Below are 18,418 nucleotides of genomic sequence, written 5' to 3'. Positions count from 1 at the left end.
GTTAACTTCCATTCTGAACACAGCACTAATCTTGTAATTTTGATACTGGACAGGGCAATAAGAATAATAAAGAAATCATACCAAATTAAAGTTATATTTAATTCACCATATATACACTGTTTTTGATTCTTTAAAATTTAATATTTTTTTTGCTAACTACTACCTGTGATTCTAAGTTCTCCATTAAAAGTGAGTAAAGCCATAATATCAATAAAAACCATAATACCTTTAGAACCAAAAAATGTCGAGGAGCATTATTATGCACTAAGAAAAGTAAGAAGAGGCAACCAGAACCATCTGACAAGAATTCAGCATCTGACAGCTGGACAGCAACAACAACAAAACAATGAAAACATTTTTACCTTTTGGTAATAAAAGTTTAGTGATAGAAAACGAAGTACAGTATATTTAATGCATCTGAAAGATATTACATTTTTAATATGTTGAAATGAATAAAAAGGGAAAAATACAAAAGCAAAAATCAAACACTAGACCACAAAACTTCCAAGTATCATCTGATCACCAAGGGAGGAAGTATGCTATTTTATTTTTAAAAATCCCCAACGTATAATACCTAGAATTTTCATTTCAGCAATTGTCCCTTCAATATTGAGACCCTTTGTCTGCTCCAGAGGGGTAATGACAGGTAGAATTTTACCTGAAATCCCCTCAAGTTCCCAGTTCTCCTCTCCTGTTCACTTCCTCCTCAAAATTCTTCCTGGTACTAATCTCAAGCACTTTGTTATCATCTCAGTATAAGTTTGAGTAAAAGGAGCCATTTCCCAATGGTTGTAAAAATCAATGGCACATGAAGAGAAGTTATACTTTATACAGTAGCAGAGGCACAGAATTTTAGGGACATTTCAGATTGATTTCCTATCTTTTGAAACAGGTGAAAATCAGAGAAGTTAAATTGTATTAATTAGGATCAAAAGTGAGTTGAGGTTGATGGCAGCATTAAACTTACACAATTTTTGAGAGCCATCTTTAAAAACACACACACAGCCCTAACCGGTTTGGCTCAGTGGATAGAGCGTTGGCCTGTGGACTCAGGATCCCAGGTTCGATTCCGGTCAAGGGCATGTACCTTGGTTGTGGGCACATCCCCAGTGGGGAGTGTGCAGGAGGCAGCTGATCGATGTTTCTCTCTCATTGATGTTTCTAACTCTCTATCCCTCTCCCTTCCTCTCTGTAAAAAATCAATAAAATATATTAAAACACACACACACACAAAAAAAAATTACAAATACAAAATTATACACCAGACTTTGGGAGTGGCTCATGAAAGTGAGGGGTTAATATTCTAACCAGAACTGAATGAGATAAAACCCAACTTGAAAAAGCAAAAGCCAAGGAAGGGTTAAACCACACAGTCCCTTGAAGTGTAGGGAAACAGAGGGGTATCAGAACCAAGTGGAACCAGAGAGAGGAACCTCACCAGAATTCTCTGTGCCTTGTTTCTCACTGCACATTGGCTTTATTTCTCTTGTGTTGTAGGCCAGCATTCCTCAGAGGTGGGAAAACATGGCCTCTATCAGTGCATAAGGTATACATCACAGGGTGTCCTCCACTGCAGAGATGGTATCTCTGGGCCAAGCCAAACCCCAGGGAAGGACCTTAATTGGCCCAGTTAGGTTAGCTGTTGTCACAGTAGAGTCTTGTAAAAAACAAGGAGGCAATCATTGGCCAGCACAGAAAAGGATCTGCACCAAGAAGAATCTGGAAATACAAGACAACCACCACATAAATGATTCGCTCAATGTTGAGCAGCTAATAAGTGGTAGACTCAGAATCATGAACTAAAGGTGCATTTCCAGTACACTGTTGTTGTTTTCTCTAATAGTAACAGCAAACACTAAAAAATATTAACTTTCTCATTCAGCATTTCTGTTTTCTTGTCATAGAAAATTAACAGAATACTAAAGGAAAAAGAAGGCCGAACACAAAGTAATCTTAGTGTTGTTTTTTTTTTCATTCAAAAGCCACTTAAAGTTCTTCTCAATGATCATTATACTCAACAATCCTCTTTAGAGATTTATTAATAGAAAATATAGGATATTTGAGTTAAGCATGTATTTTATATTAGCTCACACTAGAAACTGCCCTTTTTATTGCTGTTCTGATTTGATTTGTTTTTCTTATTTTGTCTTTATGATAGATATAGAATGTACTAAAAAGCACTGGTTGTCAGATAAATGAAAGAGTACTGTACAGTGCTTTGATATGTAAATAGCATCACTACAAGCTATCACTTATTAAAGCCACACATTTAGAACAAACAGTATATTGCTAAACATTTCAGACCAAAAAGTTCCTGTGTAAGTAAGTTGCTATTGATTTGCATTTCCTAGTTAAGTAATTCTCTATTGATTTATATTTCTTTGCCCTAAACAAATTGCTTGAATCATTGGAAAACATAATATGAGAGGAATTGAAAATGGAGAACTTTGACAAAAAATATTATAATAGAAAGAAAACCTTAAGTCTTTCTTTTTCTCCCTCAACTCAGCTTTAGCAAGTTTTAATTTTGTTTTAATTTTTAAATTCAACAACTCCCATTGTTCTGGATGAGTTCTAGGAATTCCTCCCCACTTGGCTATGTGACATAGGTTGGAGGCACTGCTGGAAAGGATTTACACGGTGACTAAACAATAACACTTTGCTTGGGAGGAGAAAAGATTGAGCTTTGCAAACAATTCATGGATTTCAGTTTTCAGCTCTCTCCTACCAGTGAGACTTTGGGTTAGGCTCATGGTGGCCTATTAGTGCATGACCAAGGCTGCAGTTGATTCTCTATGCTCTGCTGGGCAAGAGCAGAAAACGTCCCAATTCAGAAGTAGACTCTGGGAATACGAAAGTAGGAAACTAAAATGAAGGGTAGCAGACAGCTCATGAAGGCATCTGAATTATTTTCTAAATGAGTAAAAGAGCAAAATCTTGTAATACTCATATTTCACTTCACAGAAATCAAATCTGGCCAAGCAGGCTCATGGCATGGAGTTCCTTGAATAGAAGCACAAGACAGGACACATGATGAGAATAGATGTCAATGTAATTTCTTAGAAGATGACTTACAGTAGAGAAACAGTAAACAGGGTTTCCAAAGAAACACCATGAGGGCCCAGAGCTCTGTGAACCATTCAAAAACCACAGCTGAGCTCACACCAGCTTGGAAAACTGGTATTGGCACCAAGATGGAGAGCCAATTTGAAATCAAAGTGGTAAACCTGCAAAGTTTGCCAGAACCTTTAACCTAAAGACATCATAATTAAAATGCCAAAGGTTAAAGACAAAGAGAATATTAAAAGCAGTAAGAGAAAAGCAGTTAGTTACCTACAAGGGAGCTTCCATAAGACTATCAGCTGATTTCTCAACAGAAACTTTGCAGGCTGGAAGAGATTGGCAAGAAATGTTCACAGTGATGAAAAACAAGGACATACAATCAAGATCACTCTACCCAGCAAAGTTATCATTTAGAATCAAAGGATATATAAGAGCTTCCCAGACAAAAAGATGCTAAAGGAGTTCATCACCACTAACTTGGTATTACATGAAATGTAAAGGGTCTTCTTTAAGAAGAATAAGAAAAGAAAAAATAAAAGACAAAAATATGAACAATAAAATACAAAAAATAAAAATATAAACAATACATATCTATCCACAATTGAATCTAAAATATGCACTCAAAATAAACAAACAAGCAGAACAGAAACAGACTCATAGATAACAGAAAACATTTTGATAGTTGCCAGATGGGAGGGGCTTGGGGAGTTAGGTGAAAAAAGTGATGGGATTAAGAAGTATAAATTGTTAGTTACAGAATAGTCACAGGGATGTAAAGTACAGCCTAGGGAATATAGTGAGGAATATTGTAATAACTATGTATAGTGTCAGATGGGTTTGAGATTTATTGGGATGATCCCTTAGTAACTTATATCATGTCTAATCACGGGGGTGTATACCTGAAACTATTATAATATTGCATGTCAACTGTAATTGAAAAATAAAAAATTATTTTAAAATGTAATTATAGCCACTGATCAAAGGACAGCTTTAACATATAAGGAATTTGATAAGACTCCTGATCTTATTTGAATGTTTTACATCCTACCTACCTGCACAATAACATTACCTTCAGGATGCTCTCTTTTAATGAAAAGTTATTTTTTCTTCTCACACTTGGAAGAGTATGCTATATGTCATTTGCATATCTGTATCATTTTTCTTCTTGAATTGCTCAGTTTTCTTTATTGATATTGTACTAAGGGATCATAATTTAAAATAATATATCAGGTATGCTAGGGTGACAAAAAGACTCTATTTTCCCCTCTAGATTTACTTTCTACCCTTTGGAGCCTTAACCTGTGCCCAGGAAGCATGACTTACACCAACTATACCACCTGGGATCCCTTGCCCTCTGGCTTCCAGTTGGGTTTGGCCAAGAGGAGAGAAAAGTTGGGGTACTATTATCCTTACTCTCTTCCAACTGGGCTGCAGTCTAGCAGGGGCTGTGTTCCTCTGGAATGAACATATTAGAGGGCCCCTGTCATGTGACAACAGCTCTCTTCACATTCCAATGGTAGCCTCCTCCACTTGCTCATGTTGGCCTCATGGTGGGGACAGCTTCCTGTCATTCCTAGTCTCAGAGGGCTTTGCAAATTTATTTTGGACCCCTTAACCCTGTCATACTTTGGTATAAAGCCTCCTTATTATATTTTCTTAAATTATTCTTACATGTACAACATCTCCTTTCCTTCTATAACTTTGATTAATGAAGTTGGCAGAGAAACGCCATTTATTGTAACACCAAATCTGAAGAACCACAAATCTATTACAAACAAAGTCAATGCAAAATGCAGTGACAACAATCCCACAAAGAGTATATTTACAGAAAGCAATATGGTGTAGTGAGTGTACCAGTACTTGGCTTTTCATACCAGGATTCAAATTCTCATTCTGCCTCTTCCTAGATCCATAAACTTGAGCATATCTTGTAGCTTCTCAAAAACTGTTTCTTCCTTAATAAGATGAAGATAATAATATCTCATAAAATGTTGCTTGGATTAAACCAAAATGGTTTAGTTTGAGCTCATTGCATGCCAACAGCAATAAAACTTATGGCCTGATAGCTATAATTGTAATAGTGGCATTAAAATGATCTTTCCAGCCCTAGATAGTTTGGCTCAATAGATAGAGCATCAGCCTGTGGACAGAAGGGTCCTGGGTTTGATTCTGGTCAAGGGCATGAACCTTGGTTGCAGGATCCTCCCCAGCCCAGGCCCTAGTCAGGGCACCTGCATGAGGCAACCAATCGATGTGTTTCTCTCATACCAATGTTTCTCTCTGTCTTTCCCTCTCTTCCACTCTCTCTAAAAAATCAATGGAAGAATATCCTTGGATGAGGATTGAAACAAAAATAATGTTTCCAGGGATGAAATCTTAGCTGAGGGGAATAATCTAAACATTTTACAGATGACTTTTTTTTTTAGTGACCGATGCTAAGGAACATTAGTAGTACTACTTTACTCAGTTTACAAATGGCCACAGCATTATTATCACTACCAAAGAATAATAAGTAATATCCTGAATTGTTTTCTCATTTTTTTCATTTAGTCTCAGGTCAGAGAAGGTTCCAGTCTTTAAATATCTCCTTTCCCCATGGAGGTAAAAATGATGAAGATGGTGATGATGATGATAACTCTTATAGAAATTAACTATGTGCCACTACTATTGTAAGCATTTTACATATATTAAATATTTCAATTTTCATCACAATCATATAATGCTGTATATTATTATTTTCTCATTTTATAGATAGAACAACAGAGGCAAAGATTAAATAACTTGCTCATGGTCACATCTAGTAACATCAAACCCTGGACTCCAGACTCCAAGGTCCATGTGATAAACAGCCAGCTCTACTGCCTCCCCTATAATTTTTGCCCCATTTTTTGATGCCATGGATATCTGGGTTCCATCTTTATAAAAGCAAACATTTTATTTAAAATCATAAGACCACTGAAACATTTTTGTCAAGCAAGCACCTTATAGAGCAAATATCAGTAGGCCAGTTTAATTTATTATTGAATTTTCTTTCTGGCACAGTTAAAACATTTTTATGTTTACTTTATTGACATTATATTCAGCAGGATCATTTTTCTGTAAACTGTACACTGAACAAACATCTGATTTATTGGTCAGTCATTTTCTCTATATCAAATGTGACTGACTGTAGCATCTACCCTTCGGACTACTCTTTTATGGTTATTATAATAGAGCTTCAACAGACCCACATCTAATTTACATAAATTTAATCAGGTTGGCCAAAAATTAAAATAAATCTAAAAGTTTCAGTGATTTTCCAAATCCACCCCCAAGGGATTTCCAAACATTGAAAGATTTTATGCATGGTGAGAATAGAATCTGGTACTGATTTCTCCATAAAGAAATTAAGGAATTAATTGAGGGAGAAAAATGGTGTTGATGAGAAACAGGTTATTAACATAATCCCAAAATATCTCTCTACAAATTGTAATTGACAAAAACTATACAGTGGACAAACCAAATAATACTTTAACCAAGTGATAGAAATGAACACCATGAATCAAGGGGCAGGCAGATAAGATTTGCCTACAGGTATGATAGCCTAAGAAGCATATAAAATCACTTATTTAGCATTTATGCCAAAAATACATAATCAAAATCATATTATGAGGGAGGACTAGGTAAACTAAAGAGAAGACATTCTGCAAAATAACTGGTCTGTAATCTTAAAAAATATCAAGGTCAGGAAAGACAAACAGCTAGGGAGCCATCCCAAATTAAATAAGACTGAAGAAACAAGATAACTAAGTGCAATACCTATGTGATCCTGGACTAGATCCTGCACTGGAAGAAAAGTTGCTGTGAATATTATTGGGATAATTGATGAAACTAGGAATGGACTACAAATTATATTAAATTAGTGTAGCAATACTAAATGTCCTGAATTTGACAACTAGACTGTGGTTATGTAAGAAAATACCCCTGTTCTTGGGAAACACATACTGAAGTATTAGGTGATAAAAGTTAAGATGTATGCAATCTATTCTTAAATGGTTCAGTAAAACACTGTGTGTGTATGTGTATGTGTATGTGTATGTGTATGTGTATGTGTATGTGTGTGTGTGTGTGTGTGTCTGTCTCTGTATGCACAGTGATAAAACAAAAAGCAAAGGTGGAAAAATATTCCAAATCAGTGAATCTGTGTAAAGGGTATACACTTATTCTTTGTGGTTTAAGGAAACTCATCTTCAAATTGAAAATTACTTCAAAATAAATTTTTCTTTTAAAATATTACTTGAAGTTCTTAGAGAAACACTGACCAAAACTGAAAAAAAATTATTAAAATCTGATGCAGAAAATAATAATGCCAGAGCTGGCAATTTGGAATTTTCACAAAATTATGAACGTGTTGCAAAATACTGGAATTACTTACTTGCTCAGTATTGGTCCTTCTGTGGAAATGCATATTGCATGTTATCGTTATACATACATATTACTGTACAGCACTATCTTCCAGAATCTTTGTCCTCTATATTTATGGGTAATTTAGGGATTTTCCAGGGTAATTTCTACTACACATGATTTTCAACTTATTTTAGAACTTAAAACCAGTTTTTAAAATGCTACTTCTGTGTATTTCTAGAAAGTCCAGTTTTTCTAGGTCAGTTTTTGCAGACCTACATTTTTTTAAGGATGCAGCTTAAAGTCTGTGTTGATTTTTACTTCTGGCCAGTGTGCTGGATAGTCTCCTTTTACTCGCCAGATTTGTGTTTCACCTTTTGCTACCCTGCTCTGAAACTAGGGCTGTATCCACAATTTCCATCCCCTCTGTTTCCCAGTTGGATGTGAACACAGGGAGACACCAGCAGGAGACCAGAGGCTGAGAGCTGGGCGACATTGGGTACTTATTCCTGGGCCTACCCAGACCTGGACAATAAAGGCTTTATTCCTCTACTATAGAGGCCTCAGCTCCTGTTGGGTGGCCATTGCCTATACTGAAAGCATTTGTACCAGCTTCTTGTAGGAGCTCTGTCAAATGCTGGCTGGTGAAAATATTACCAAGATAATCTGTTGATAAAGCAAAGCTGAGTTTTCACTCATCGAGATAAGACAGATCCCCACCTTCACAGATTCTTAGCAAGGACTTGCAGGAGAATAGCGATTAAAGTCAGGTCACATGTGAGGTTTTGAAGGTCTGGTTTAAGGTGCATTTTTCAACATGAGGGCTTGGTTAGGATTAGGCAAAGCTCATAATGTCACAGTTTAGGATTGGTGGATATAGCAAGATGAGGCCTTTCCAGGTGAGTTAAAGAATAAATAATTGCTTCATAAGCGTGGCTGAGCTATCTGTTATCCTGAGAAAGGGACATTCATTCAAGTGAGGATAAGCTAAGTGGTATGGTATTGAGATGAATGATCTTTCAGGAAGTTCCTAAAACAAGCAATAAGGTTATTTGAAATTTCATCTCCCTGGGCCTGAGTTGCCTGAAATAGCAAAGTCATGTTAAGGTAGAATGTAAGCTATGTGGGTGTAGATGCTTTTGTTCTCAACTCCCATCCTTTCTTGGGATGGCAATGGTCCCACTGTTACAAGCCACGGGGTGCTTCCTCCTCCTGTGGTGGGCTTCCTTCCTTGCCTAACCCTTTGTTGGTAAGCTATTAAACTTTTTCAATTACCCCATTAGGACATGCCATCTGTTTCTTACTTGGACCCTCACTGATAAAGCTAATTAGGTGTTGGATAAATGTTTGTTGATTTGTATATACTTATTATGTACTCAACAACTCCCACAGCATTGCTGCATTGCCCAGTATTAATCAATGGGATTGCTAGTCCAAGTCAATATCCTCATGTAAGGTTTGTTCACTGAGGGGCAGCCAAATGCAGACCATGGAGTAAAAGTCTGTGCTGTGGGCCTCGATCTATTTGACCCCAACCTCAGAAGTAGTCTCTTTGATCTTTTGCACTCGTGACAGAGGACAGGAGCTACTGGGAATGTAGGACCTGTGGGCTACAGCTCTGCCCTCTGGCCTGGTTCTGAAAGGGCACTTCTTACTGCTTCTCTCTGGGTCTCCATCTCCATCATGATAATCTACTTAGTGACTCCAAATTGCTTTATTCTTGGCATTCCCTGCTTCCAAGAACAGGAGACTTGACTGTAAATCCTAGCCAAGTGCAAAGGTAGCTGGCGAACAGGTGACTGACTTGCCCATTGCTGCTGGCCTGTGAGTGGTGCGACACTACCACTCCTTGAATCTCTCTCTCCTCCAGCCACCTCCTGGGGTGGTTGACTCTGTCTGTGTGTGTGTGTGTGTGTGTGTGTGTGTGTGTGTGTGTGTGTAAACACATGTCTAAGCATATTTCCTGACTATGTGGAAGCTCTGAGTCTTTCTTCTTCCGACCAAGAATACTGTCGGCTTGTATCCGAGTCACGGCACCAAAAAGAAAAAAAGAATACCGTCACCTTTAACATACATACCCCACAAACATCTGCAAGCCCTGTAGTGAATTATTTAGTATGGTTTAGTATGGCTATTTGTTCTGTGTTATACCTGCTTGGAATGAAACAAAGGAAAGGACATAAGACAGACACAGAGGAGAACAATTATAGACAAATCACACTAGGCTTCATTCATCATTCTTTGCTTTCATGTCAGAAACTATTTCCATTTAGTTATAATATGAACATGGTATTTATTTCAAGGAGATACACAAACTCATATAATACATATCCCAATACTTACAGAGATAAAAGTGAACTCTACACAAAAACCCGTGTCATGTGCAATTATACTGGTGAGAGAGAGAGAGAGAGAGAGAGAGAGAGAGAGAGAGAGAGAGAGTGTTTTCCTAAAGAACATGTTATGAATACCCAACATATAAGTAGGAAATATGAGATCTCCCTTTGGAGGTCATATTGGACTCTACCCTGAGAGCAGAGTAACTGAAAAACTGGAGTCATTTCAGGGACTCCCCAGGCTTCTCATGTAACACATTACAAGGGGACAGCCTTCCTGCCGAGAATACTTTTAATTTTTATTGCATAAATTATACAGTATGCAATCTAATACAGTGATTAAGTGCTTTGCTTTTCAACTTAGACAAACCTGGGTTTGAATTCCAACTCCTAATCTCACCAGCTCTGTGGGATTTTGCAAATTAATTTATTTCATTAAACCATGGTCACCTCAACTAAAAATGGGGAAACAGCACACATTCATAAGGTTATTGTAAGAATTAAATGAAATAATGTATGAAAAACACAAAGCATGATTCTAGTACATAGCAAGCACTTAGCACAACTGGGTCATTCAAAGTAAATGTTTTAATATTGAACTTGTACTGGAGAATGGCCAGTGTTCACATATCTTCATTCAGAGAAAACCCAATAAATAACACTTGCTAACCTCTTCCTGCTAATATCCAAGAGCCCATTAGGGATTTTCATGTGGAAGTTACATCAGCACAGCATAGTCGCTGTATCTAAAGTCAAGTTTAACACCTTCCACCTAAAAACAGTTCTTTCTCCTGATTTACCAACTGTTGTTAAACTGGAAAGATTCCCTTGCTCTCAAAGATAGGCAGAGTCATGAATTTGAATTGATTCAATTAAAGACTAAGGAAATTGGAAAACAGAACTACTGAACAGGCCATTGTTCTTCTCCAGATATATATGTAAAGTCTGGTCTTTGCTATTAGTATATGTAATGACTGTAATTTATAAAATGTGAAGAAAAATATCAATAAGAAGTTTTTCAAAAGGTCAATCCAAATTAGAGCAAAAGTTCATCAATATTTAAATTCAGCCCTGGCAGGTTTGGCTCAGTGGATAGAGTGTCAGCCTGCAGACTGAAGGGTCCAGGGCACATGCCTGGGCTGTGGGCTCAATCCTAGGGGGTGTGCAGGAGGCAGCCAATCAATGATTCTCTCCCATCATTGTTGTGTCCATCTCTCCCTCTCCCTTCCTCTCTGAAATCAATAAAAATATATTTAAAGGACTTATGTGGAACACTAGTCAGATGATTTTAGTGTTGATTCTGAGGAGCAATAAGCAAAAAAAGAATTTTTTTAAAAAAATCAATAAATTCAAAGCCCTTAGTAAATTTCTTACGGTTCTCTCAGAATTATAAAAACAACCAAAACTCTTTATATTTGCATAGTACTTTAAAGTTTACCAAGATCTTTCACATATAACTCTTCAAGGATAGGAGAGTAGGGTTATTATTCTTGCTTTACATATAATAGTGCAGAAAAAATACTTCAGGTTGGACCATCTGCAAAGCCAATGGCACTGATAAGGTACAGAAATCTACATGAAGTGAGGGGCCAGTCATGCCGCATTCTGAAGGAAGAGCTTTCCAGGGAAAGGGGGCGGCAAGTGCAAAAGCCCTGAGGTAGGAACATGCTTGCTGTGGTGAGGAAATGGCAAGGTGGACATGGGCTAACACAGAGGTAGGCAGGAGTCCCTTAATGCAGGCACTTGTAGGCAACAATAACAGCTTTTGAATCATTCTCTGGACCTTTCCAAAGAGCTCTCAACTAGAAAGTGGCAGGCCTGGGGCATAACTTTGAGTCTTCTAGTTCAGTATCGGAGATGGTGACACATAGAAAGGGCTACTTTGCTAAGCAAATAAGATCGTGGCCTGGAAGGCATCTTCATGTACTGCCACAAAGTCCCCCTCTACAAAGCAGCATCCAGCATTCTGCCTGGTTCCAGCTCTCCTTTGCACCCAGCCCACATTCTCAGGCATCCCTTCTCCCTCTCCTTTTGCTCACAACCGGCTTGTGAGAACACAAGGGACGAAAGAGTGATCCTCAAAGGGATGATCCTTTCTGCATTTTCTGCTTTAGTTACTGGTCCAAATTTAGTTCTAATCCGAACTCTGCCACACTCAAGCTGTGCCATAAGACAAGTCATTCAAACTTCTTTGTTTCTCTCTCTCTCTGCAAAATAAAGGTACTGATGCTATTGATATTTTAAATGTTGCTATATCTCAGAATAATGAGGTAATAACTGCATAGCTGCATAACTATAAAACTGTTTTGGTCTCTTTTCCAGGAAGATTGTATATCAGTAAGTATTCATTAAGCAACTCTATAGTCCAAGCCTGTGCTTGAAGTAAAATCCCCAAACCATGACCACAGAGAACTCAAAATTCTCTTCAGGAAAATAATGTGTCTCCATAAGCAACTAGAGTTTAAGGTTCTTAAAATTAAGAGAGAGGCCCTGGTGGTTTAGCCAGGTCCCTTACGCCTGCACCCTAATGGGACCTTAGAAATCAGCTGACATCTGACTGGGCTTCAGGCTTCTCTGAATTAATAGGAAGCATTGGTCCTCATTTCCCCCTTCAATGTATATAAACTCTTTGTTAAAAGAAAAAATATATCAGGTTTTACAAACAGAATTAGGACGTCAAGGTCAGTTAGTCTCTTCAAGGAGGTCAGGAACCTAATGCACTTATGTTCTGCTCAACAGGGCAGACAAGTGGCAGTTTCTAAAGATTTCTGAGAAGAACTCAGTACCCATCCCCACCCTCAACCTTTCCCACTGGTCTAAATAAAGTGCTTGCAATTTTTTTTATTTTTGGGGTCACTCCCTTGGAATAAATATATTTATTGAAAGTCCTTGTTAGAATACAAGCAAGTTAGTGAGAAAAAGTAACCCATTAACTGATTAGCATAGATTAATGTATCATTTTTATACCAAGGAAAAAGGGCCTTAGGAGGCTAGAAATATGAAAGGTTTTGGAATAATGGGTAATATTTGAGAAAACTAAAACAAAGGAACCCAGAATCAGAGACCTAAGACATTCATGGGTCTAAATAAAAATACATATTTACTGGGTGGAATGGTCAGAAGAGAACAGAGAATGTGAAGAGAAGGTAAGAGCACATAAGACCAACTCAGGTCCTTGGCCAGGTAGCTCAGGTAGTTAGAGCATCGTCCTGATATGCCAATGTTGTAGGTTCGATCACCTGTCAGGGCACATACAAGAATCAACCAATGAATGCATAAATAAGTGGAACAACAAATTGATGTTGCTCTCTCTCTCTTCGTGCCTCTCTCTCTCTCTCTCTCTCTCTCTCTCTAATCAATTTTAAAAAAAAGACAAACTCAGAAAACTTTCCAATTTTGTGTAGGGCTGCTCTTGTGTTTTAGAATGAGACTGAACAACAGAAGCGACCTTGGAGACGCCCTCTTCAATTCCTTCACTTTATGTGTAGAGAAAACATTGTCTGGGACATATAAGTGGCTTGCTCTCATCCACTCAGAGAGTAAGTGATAGAATAAAGATTAGCAATCTAGACTTCTAACTCCACCTGCTTTGCTAAATTTAAAAAAATTGGCAGTTCTTAAGATTAGGATCTTCGGTTAGTAGGGTTTTTCCAGATCCTATTTTCAAAGCTTTTCAGTCTTTGAATTAAAGGTTCTTTTCTTTTGTCTCTTCTGAATGTTTATTCAAGAAAAGGCTATTACACAGAGCTCAAATTGGGATTAGCATCCGCAGAAATGAAAAGCCCTGAAAGAGTGCATCTCAAGATTCAGAAGCAGAAAAGTCCTCCTGGATCAGAGGGTGCAGCAATACACAGACACATTTCCTCTTTTCTTCCCACACTCTCATCTTAAAAATAATACCAGACAGTACCAGACATCAAAGTCAGCCGCTGAGACAGGAGGAAGTGACTGTTCAAACAGGGAGGGATTCAGCAAGGTAAGTCCCTAACAAGCTCTGCTGATAAATGGGACAAAGTCATCATCGAATTTATCCAAGTCTCCAGAAACATATGGATCTAGCCCACAAACATCATGAAATGTTTTCTGGGTAATGTTGATGATCAATTTGGTTTTGTAAAAGAATTATGCTTGATACAAACAGCTAAAAAAATGTCCCAGGTTTTTTGTTTGTTTGTTTTTAACATTAAGGGAAGACATCATGGTAAATTAAAAAATAAGACTAGTGTTGAATCTCATAGAACTGTTTTGTCATTGTTTTTTTTAAGTGTTTTTTATTGTTTTTTTATTGATTTTAGAGAGAGAGGAAGGGAGAAGGATAGAGAGAGAGAAACATCGATGAGAAAGGAAAATCACTGATCAGCTGCCTCCTACATGTCCCCTACTGAGGATCAAGCCTGCAAGCTTGGCATGAGCCCTAACCGGGAATCGAACCAGGGACCTCTTGGTTCATGGGTCAATGTTCAACCACTGAGCCACACTGGCAGGGCATTGTTTTGTTTTGTTTTTGTATTCTTGGTTCCAGGATAAAAAAAAATATCAAAAAGAGAAGTGTGAAAGAGGAAAAACCAAGTATTATTTATTTTGCATATTTATCCAGAATGTGTATCTTTCAGAGATAGTATAGTGCCTTGATTAAGGGCAGTGTTGAAAAGCTAAGAAGACCTGGAGTCATAACACAAACCTGCTTTTTGCTGGCTATGTGACCGTGGGCAAGAGATTAACCTTGCTTCTCTTAAAATAGTAATGATAAAAACTAGTTTATCGGATTGTCATGAGAATTAAAATTGAAAAAAAATCACATGTAAGGTATCTAGCATAATACATAGCACACAGTAAACACTGGACAAAAATTTAATTTTGTTAACCTGATAGACAAAATAGCATTGTTTCACTTTGTATTTTTTTTGTTACTGAGTTTAACATGTTTTTGTGTGCTTAGTGACTGTTTGCAGGGCTTTTGTAAATTGCCTATTCAAATCTTTTACCCCTTTGAGAGTAAGTACTCTCTTTCTGGTGCCCTCACAGGAAAAACAGTTATCTACGTATATGAAGTAACTTATGAAATATTTGTCTATACACCCTAGCCCTCTAAATATCTTCTCATCATTTAAAACTGAGATTATTTGCATTTTAAAGATTTCTTGGTCCTTGAAAATACCACTGAGAGGAACAACATCTGGGATTTTAAGATATGAAAACTGGGAGGCATTCAATTTAAGGGTGATGAAAGTGATGAGATAAAAATGTTAAATCCTTATGTGGAAACAGATGTCATAAGCAAAGTCAAAGATAAATAGCAAACTAGAAGGACATGTTTACAATGTAATGGTTAATAGCCCTACTTTTATTCACAGCTCCTATTAATTCATAAGAAAAATACAAATGTCAATGAAGAAAAGGTCGAAAGACTTGAATAGGCAACTTACAAAAGCCCTACAAATAGTTACTAAGCACATGAAAACATGTTTAACACAGTAACAAAAGAAATACAAAGCAAAACAATATTATTTTGCCTATCAGGTTGGCAGCACTAAGGATGTCCAATTGACCACTTAGGCCCGCTCCCCAGAGGGCTCCCGGACTGCGGACTGTGAGAGGGTGCAGGCCAGGCTGGGGGACTCACCACCCACCCCCGCTGCCAAGTGCGCGAATCTCATGCACCGGCCTCTAGTAGATTGATAATATTCAAAAAGGCAAACTTAAAAGACAAAGAAAAGGCAATATTTTTGAAGAAAAATATGGTAATATTCACAAAAAACTAGATGCTTATACCCTTTGACCTACAAGTACAACCACAGAATGAATTGTAGACATAATCAATAATAAATATAAAAGCATATTTGCTGCAATACTATTTAAAACAATAAAATCACTGAAAACTACTTAAACATCAATGTGTTTTAGGATGTTTTCAGCTGCAAATAATAAAAACATTTCAAAGTAGCTAAAAAATAAGAAAGTTTTATTATCTCATGTGGCAAATATTTAATGGGGAAAAAGTCTCTACCGTTGGCTAATGTATTAGCTCAATGATGTCATAAAGAACAATAGTTACAATGGTCTTTTTCCTCAGTTTGGCATGTAAACTTTGTTCGCACAGTAACTCCACTCACCAACATATGGTACCACAAATCCAGACTTTTAACAATGCTGAGCAGAAGATGAACAGCCATCATTTTTTTTTTTAACCTAAGGAATTATCTTTCCAAGCAACCTTCTGCTAGACTTCCTCTCATTTCCCTTTGCCACAATCATATCACATATCCATTCCTAAGCAAATGCCTAGAGAGGGAAATGGGATTCCCTTTCTTTGTTTAAGGAAGAACATGGCTTCCTGACAGTAAGTGGGTTACCCAAACTATATCGGGATCTCAAAGAAATAAGAAGAAGCCATAGCATGGAAATAGTCTATATTTTGATTTAAAAATTGGATAGTTACCTCTGTTAAATAAGACTGAGAGGTAAACTAATCAGAATAGGAGAGGTGATGCTATAATAACAAATAGGCCTTAAATCTCAGGAGCTTAATGGGATAACAATAAAGATTTGCATTCACTCAACTCAGTTCTGTGCAAGTTGCCTGGCTCTCCTGGGCAGCTCACCTTCCAAGCAGTGACATAAGGACCCAGGTTTCTCCTTACTTGTGGCTCTACTTAATCTCAAACACGTCCGTCACCCCCAAGTAATTGCAGAAGGGAAAGAGAGCATGATGACTGCACAGGATTTTCTAGGCAGCTTCAGAAGTGGGTTACATTACTTCTGCTAACACCCCATTGCCCCAGAACACACTTACACAGTCCTGCCCTAACTGCAAGAGAGGCTGGGAATGTAATTTGTGTGCCCAGAAAACGAAAATAAAATCCCAGTTTGGTTATAAATAACTTTGTCTCCATTAAAGGAGATTTTTAAAACATAAGTTTTTATTTTTTACTTTATGTTTGTCCAAATTTTTTTTTTTTGCAAACAACTCTTATTACTTCGTAAATTAAAAGTTATGCATGTAAAGGAGAGAACAACAATCCTGGGGCATGCTTTTACCTGGTTCTGATCACTTTAACCCCATTTTTCTTGTATGAAAATCTTATCTCTTCTTTTTTTTCCATCATGGGGACTTTGATATAGAATATCATATTGAAGAGTCTGTAGGTTATGAATTCACCTCAGAGCATCTTAAACATCAACATTTCAGTATTTGTGGAGACAAAGGAAGTTAGGACATTCTAATCAGAAGTCTTAGGAACACACAAGTCTTAGTAAATTGGCCTTACTACTTGTTTTTTTGTTGTTGTTGTTTTTTGGCTGTTTGTATTTTTGTTTACATTTTTATTGTGGTAAAATATCACTGTGACCATTTTAAAGTGTACAACTCAGTGACATTAAGAACATTGACAATGTGTGTAGCCATCACTACGATCCAGTTACAGAATTTTTCATCACCCCAAATGGAAACCCCATACTCATTAAGCAATCATTCCCATTTCCCTCTTCCCTCAGCCGTTCACAACCACTAATCTGTTTTCTGTCTCTATGGATTTGCTTTTTCTGGATATTTTAAATATATGCAATCACATCATATGTGGCCTTTGGTGTCTGGCTTCTTAGATGATTTAACCTAAGTCAGTTATGTGATCATGTCCTAGTTTATCTGAAGCCAGCCCTGTTTGGAAAATGGACTTATTTCATTGTGTGGCCCTTTTAAACCATTTATTTTTCTCTGCACAAAGAAAAATAAGCCCCAGAATAGTTGGAAGAGGTACACATATAAATAAGAAATTGTAGTAGCATATGATAAACATAATGACAGATATTTGTATGGAGTGTTTGAGAGGATCATAACTATTCCAAACCGAGCAGGCTGAGTGGGGTTCGATAGAGGTGATACCAGGTTATTACATTAAGAAATGTTCCCTGGCTGGGTAGTTTAGTTGGTCAGAGGGTCATCCTGATATGCCAAGGTTGTGGGTTTGATCCCCAGTCAAGGCACATACAAGAATGAATGCCGAATGCATAAATAAGTGGAACAACAAATCAGTGTTTCCCTTCTCTCTCTCTAAAAAAAATCAATAAAAACATCTTTTAAAAATGTTAACAAAGCAAAGTGGTCTGGGGAAGAAAAAGGAAGGCTTTGTGAGAAAGAGAAAATATATTGAAAAGGATACCTTGAGAGGCTTAAGCAATCAGCAGCTCAATAATCTCCTAAATGAATTATAACTCAGAGGCAAGGCCCCAGGACATGTGGGATTAGAAGGAAGGATGGTGACATTGGAAGAACGGGTCATGGCAAACCTCAATTGCATCCCCACGAATGTTGGGGCCAATATTTCACTCACATGAGCTCTCATCTTTCTCAAAATCTTCATCACAATTAATTCACATACATTTTAATGCTTGAGAGCATATTGCCTTGTGATCTTCTTCGTGTGTGTTATGCACCTTTGAGTCTGTTCCAACTCCTGGTGACCCTGTGAATGAGGGTTGTCCACCATGTCCTGTCCTCCACAGTCCTGGTCAGCTCCTTGGAACTCATACAATATGGCTTTGTCTATGGAGTCACTCCAGCACCTATTTCATCTTCCTCTTTTCCTGCTGTCTTCTGTTTTTCTCAGCATTTTTGTCTTTTCCAAAGAACCCTGTCA

General features: G+C 37.5%; 1 long non-coding RNA gene across 1 annotated transcript in view; it reads right to left on the bottom strand.

The window, feature by feature from the left end:
- Positions 1 to 18,418, bottom strand: part of LOC102246011 — a 218,397-nt gene that overhangs the window by 51,490 nt on the left and 148,489 nt on the right. The window lies entirely within an intron of this gene.

The sequence above is a fragment of the Myotis brandtii genome, unplaced genomic scaffold (genome assembly GCF_000412655.1).
Source record: "Myotis brandtii unplaced genomic scaffold, ASM41265v1 scaffold931, whole genome shotgun sequence".
NCBI classification, from domain to species: domain Eukaryota; kingdom Metazoa; phylum Chordata; class Mammalia; order Chiroptera; family Vespertilionidae; genus Myotis; species Myotis brandtii.
Note: the sequence above shows the minus strand (reverse complement) of the source record. Positions and strands in the feature narration are given on the sequence as shown.